Genomic DNA, 5,683 nt, shown 5'->3' on the forward strand with positions numbered 1-5,683 from the left:
TACCCACGTTACATTACATGAGAAAAAAAAAAAGATGATGCAAGTCTCATCTATCAAAAAGGAAAGAGCCAAAAATACCAAAACAGAGAACAGACAAATGGAGATCGGTCAAAATATACTCAGATGTCCAAAGAGAAAAAAAAAACTAATGATGATGTTGTTAATGAGTCGCTCACTTAGTTTGTGGTTCCTTCTGGTCACAAGTTCAAAATCTCTTAAAGCAATTAAATTTTTAGTTGGTGAAAACTTTAGTACAGAAATGTCTCGCTAATACAATTTGCAAAATAGTTCAGTCGTTAAATAATATTCAATCTCTATCATGAAATGAATTTGAATTCTTCAAAATTGAATCTATGAATCATACAAGTCTAGAAATTATAGGGTAGATTGCATTATTGCAAGTGACATAGACATTAATTATGACCCAAAAATTTTCTGTGATGTGTTTCTCTAATATGCTATGAACTGAAGTTTGAATCGAGAAAATAGAATTATAGAATAACCTGTTAGGTAAAACTGAAGAATAACATTGGATTTATCAAAACCAAATGAAACTTAGGGCTAGTAATCCTATCTTTACACCTACATCAAACACCTTAATGAAACTGAAGAAGCAGTGGAGGCTTACACGGTGAGAGAGAGAGAGAGAGAGAGAGAGAGAGAGAGAGCTTGAACAGAGAGAGACGACGAGGATAGAACGAACGTGAGCGACGCCGGAAAGAGGACCGCAACGGAGCTGAGGTGCGCCGGCGATAAGAGAACGAACGTGAGCGGGGGTTCTGTGAAGGTGAGCGACGTCAACGGGAGAAGTGGGAGGCTAGGGTGAGGCTAATCCAGCGGCGACTTGAGGGTTCTGTGGCAATGCCAGCGGCGACGACAGCCTCTGCGCGACGGAGAATAGTTCGGCGATGGAGAAGGTGGGGGTGAGAGGCTGCCAGGGCAATGTCTCTCTTCTTATGTATGGGGCTATGGATGACATTCACAGATTCACTAATAGTGGGTTCGGGACTTCGGGTCAGACTGGTTAAGCGTGGGTTCGACCGGTTTTTTATTTACTAAATAATTTTTCATCTCAGCAAAATTAACTAAAAGATTGGTTTTAATTAATTCAGTTGAACGAACTGGTCCAATTCAATTTTTAGAACTTAGTTATTATATTATGCTTGTTATCATGAATTATGATTTTAGAAATTTTTTTTTTGTTTTTTACTCTTTTCAATTAGAGGCCATAAATGGTTTTTTTTTTTTTCCTTCGATTTTTTATGATATTTCTTATAGTTAAGAATTTGTTGTTATTAATTAATAAATTATTGCATGTATAAAATAAAATTTAAACTCCCAATGCTTATTTAAACAGACGAGTGATTTAATCATATGACCAACCCAAGTTGACTAGAAACCACGAATGTTTCCCAGAGTTATTTAATGATTTGCAAGGCGTTGAAATCAAACCCTTAGACATTGAATTGCTACAAATGTAGCAATTTTTTTTTTATCTAAACATCATATGCAAATAAGAAGAATATTCAACAATCAAATTCCAAGTCTTCCATTTTTTTTCTTGTTGCTTTTCTCAACTATTAACATTCTAGTTAAATCTCTCCTATCTCATTGACTCATTCATTTCAATCTCATTACATTAGGTTAAAACAAATTATAAAAAAAAAAGTATGTTAAAGAAACCATTTTGCATTAAGTTTATACTTTATATTAAAGCTTGTGTTTCAAGACAGCATTTCTGAATCATTTTCTACCATTTATTTGACAGTTCAAAAGTATTATCCCACTACGAGTTTGTACTTTGTAACCAACAGAAGGGTACAAGCAACAACTATGAATGAAACTAGCCGTGTAATGTACAACAAATACTTAGTTAGCTATATCAACAAATGAGCAAATAAATTAAGCCAAAGAATCATATTCAGTATAATTTACTTTTCTACATAGCCTATTATGGAGAGCCCCAAAAACTAGGCATCAACAACACGGACAAATTAGGCTTAGGCACACGAGAATCAAACAACAAATTTTTCCACCCATGACTTCAAATCAACCTTGCGCAACTCTGGAATTACAGGAGTTGCCAATCATCCTCATTGTTGCCTGCTTCGTTCGCAACATCCATATCTACGGAATCATCGTCTTGGAATCCAAGGTTGCCACCCGGCCCATTGTTACTAGCGGTTTGCGATAAGAACCTCCAAGACTGAGCTACCGTAAATAATGGGGCGCCATTTGATTCTTCAGCAAGCTTGGAAGCTCGGGAACAGAAGTCGTCGAAATCATCTGACAGCCACCATTAACAAGCAGATTATCAGGGTCAACAGAAAGCTTAGATGTTACCCAAGTTATTTTAAGCCATGAAATTAAGGCAAAGAAACCAGCAAACCTTTGTCTCGGCAGTAAAATCCAATAGCCAAGGATGGGTCAATTGAATCTAGGGGTATGTGCCTGATAACACTGGTAGAAGTTTTGCACAGTGAGACAAAGAATGAAGGAGATAAGAACAAGAAGAAAATCAATACTGGTAATAAGCCTACTTGCTATGGTATGAGGAGGTACTAGTCTCTTGGGATTCCCCATTGATATTGACAACCTGAAAAACATATAAAACATAATAATATAGATAAGTTAAGATTGTCTCTTGACAGAATCATGTGGCTCTTGCCACCTTCAACTCATAACAAGAAAAAGTTATTAATGGAAATCGCCCTGAATCATGGTGCTTTACCCATCAATGAAGCTAAAAGTAAGATTACTGTAAAATTAAAACGTCATGTGAAGGAAGCAAAGCTGATCCACTTGTGTGTGATGAGAAATTCCTAAGAATTGCTTTACCTTTTCTAATTTAGCATAGACGATTACTCATACACACACAACTTTAAAGAATATCAGATTATAATTATCCATAATAATCCAAACCGATTTTGGACAATGATTCATCCTGATTTCATCACTACAATCATGGCAGATTGTGTTTAATTTAACCAAATCATGTTTTGATTGATATAATTTATTGCAAATAGAGATAGATACCTAGATGGTTTCTTGGTTTTTCACTTTTACTTTTTGACTTATCTATTTCTTTTGAAACTAAAGGGCTACTACCTAGGCCGGTTGAGAACATACGACGTACAAGTTTACTAAAACAAAAATGGAAATAAACATGGAGCAACATATACTTAAATTAAGACAGTGCATTAGTATATAACCTATATGACAAGTTCCAACATCCGAATAGTGCAATAAATTAATAAAGTCAGTAAATGGCAATTATTTGTTGAGAATAGAGAATAATGAAAAAAAAGAGAAAAACATAAAATATAAAACACAAGGAACAAAACCCAGAAAGGAAATTCGCGCAGAGACATAAATCGAATAGTTTCGGAGCACGCAAATCCAAAATTCATTGAAGATGCTAAAGCAATTGCACGAGTAAATCAACTAACCTTGATAAAAGAAAATTCGAAGGGAATTTTAAAAGTTAACAGAAAATAAGGGGGGAAAGAAAAGATTTTTAATTTTTTATACTCCTGTATTAGTTTGATTTTCCTTTTGTGGGAATGAGTTGGAATTGGATGAGAAGAAAGTGAAATTGAAAAAGGAAACCGTACCAGGAGGATCTTGAAGTGTTATAGAGCTATTGGGAGACTTGGTTGAGACTCCACTTCTCTTCTTCTTCTTCTTCTTCCTCTCTACCTCTCTGGCCGTCCCATGTTTTTCTTTCCTCCAACTTCTTTAAGCCTTAAATATGCTTTTTAATTTCTTATAAATATTAAATTAGGATAAATTAGTAATTAAATAAAATAATTTTTAAAATTATCTAAATAATAATTAAAAATTAATTATATTTTGGTTCGGTAACTAATAATTTATATAAAGTACTACCGTATAATTAATTAATTATCATAATTAAACCGGGATTGAATCGACTAAATTACTAAATTATTGATTTAACTGATAAATTATTAATTCAATCCGTTAATTTTATTTTACGTAAATATAAAATAATTAATTTAAAATATGACAAATATAACACTGAATAATTGCATTTGAATTTTAAATTTAAAAATTATGAATAAATCTTAAAAATATGGACAAACCAGTATTTTATGTAGAAATATATTTGTTATAGGTAGAAATATTTTTTTATTTTTAATATTGGATTAACAATGGTATTTTTTTAAATTGTGATATTTTTTTTAAAATGTGAGATGATTTAATATTGGGAGTACAAATTGGATCGTACGATTTTTAATAGATACAAAAATCGGACTGTCCGATTTGTGTATTTGGAATACACAAATGAGACAATTTGATTTGTGTACTCCAAAATTTTTTAATTTTTTTAACACAATTCGATGGGTTCGATTTGTGTACTCCAAACTTTTAAAATTTTTTAAACACAAATCGAAAAGTACGATTTGTGTACTTTCTATAATTTTAAAAAAACACAAAAAATTACCACGTTAAGATATAGTACTCATTTTACTTCTATATTCAAATTTTTTAGTCGATTTTACCTTTGTTTTTTAACTAAAACTATGATTTCTTTTGTGATACACTCACAAAATCAGATATTGACATATTGTTATATATTTTGCAAAAGAAGTACATTCACAAAATTAATAAAAAATCATTAAAAAATTAAAAAAACTCACCTCAAGGACAGAAAGAAAGATAGCATAGAATCTCAACGGAAAGTGAGAGAGGATGTAGCTGATTCAGAATTTTTAAAATTTAAATTTAAATGCTTTAAGGTGTCACGATTTATATTGTACTTTAGTTTATCTTAAAATAATTTATATTTAAATTTTTAAAATTCTATATCCTATAATAATTTATATAAATTAGTTATATGATCGAAATATAACTGATTATTAACGATTGTATTTAGATAATTTTAAAACTCAGTTTATTTAATTACATAATTTGCCCATTAAATTATTTTGTTTTTCTTTGTATTACATTATTTTGTTTTTCTCTATCATTAAGTCAACGTTTAATTTATTTAGTTTTTTATGATATTCTCTAATTTAATCAATCACTAATAAATTGTTATATATATAATAAAATTTAAATTTTTAATATTTATTTAAGTAAATAAACGAATTAGCCACTTGACCAAATTAGTTAAATCAACCCTTAATTTAATTGATGTATTTTTAATTTTATAAGACTATTCCCCGTCCAAAAATATATGCTGCCAGTTGCAAAGAAAAAGAAAGATAAATGGTGAAGGCAAAGGTTAGAAACTAGTAGAGGACATGAAGACATAGCTAAAAATAGAAGCCACCTAAAAGGGAAGGCCCATTTTTGTAAATAACCGAAGGCTTACAAGCAACACCTACGTAACGTGACAGCGTGGCTTTGGAAAATAGTTATCCCATCTAACAAAATCATAAACTAAAACTTATTTAATTGTAATTTACAAAATGATAATTAAATACTCACGTTTTTGTTTTATTGTTTTTTATTCTAGAGCATCATTAGAAAGATATTAAAATGTATAACCTCCTTTTGAAATTAATATAATAATATCCAACTACGTTAATAATTTGAATGTATTAAAAAATATTTTTTCTTAAAAAGTGTTTTAAATTTTTTTTGGATGTCATTTTTTAAAAAAATATTTTTTTTAAAATTTTTTTACAAAAATAAAATAATTTTATGTTTAAATATC

At 30.4% G+C, this 5,683-nt stretch overlaps 1 protein-coding gene and 1 non-coding gene across 4 annotated transcripts in view; both read right to left on the bottom strand.

Annotated features, from left to right (window-relative positions):
* LOC107635225 (2-dehydro-3-deoxyphosphooctonate aldolase) overlaps positions 1 to 986 on the bottom strand; it is a 7,448-nt gene extending 6,462 nt beyond the window's left edge. For all 3 annotated transcript variants that reach the window (XM_021121948.1, XM_021121947.1, XM_016338628.2), the window contains exon 1: positions 629 to 986. The gene's annotated coding sequence lies outside the window, so the exon portion shown is untranslated. The remainder of the gene's footprint in view (positions 1 to 628) is intronic.
* On the bottom strand, positions 1,736 to 2,676 carry LOC107638112. Its single transcript, XR_002361920.1, has 3 exons — positions 2,541 to 2,676; positions 2,390 to 2,460; positions 1,736 to 2,286 (listed from the first exon to the last, which is right to left on the bottom strand). It is a non-coding gene; the product is annotated as an uncharacterized LOC107638112 (transcript).

This window comes from Arachis ipaensis, chromosome B04 (assembly GCF_000816755.2).
Source record: "Arachis ipaensis cultivar K30076 chromosome B04, Araip1.1, whole genome shotgun sequence".
NCBI classification, from domain to species: Eukaryota; Viridiplantae; Streptophyta; class Magnoliopsida; order Fabales; family Fabaceae; genus Arachis; species Arachis ipaensis.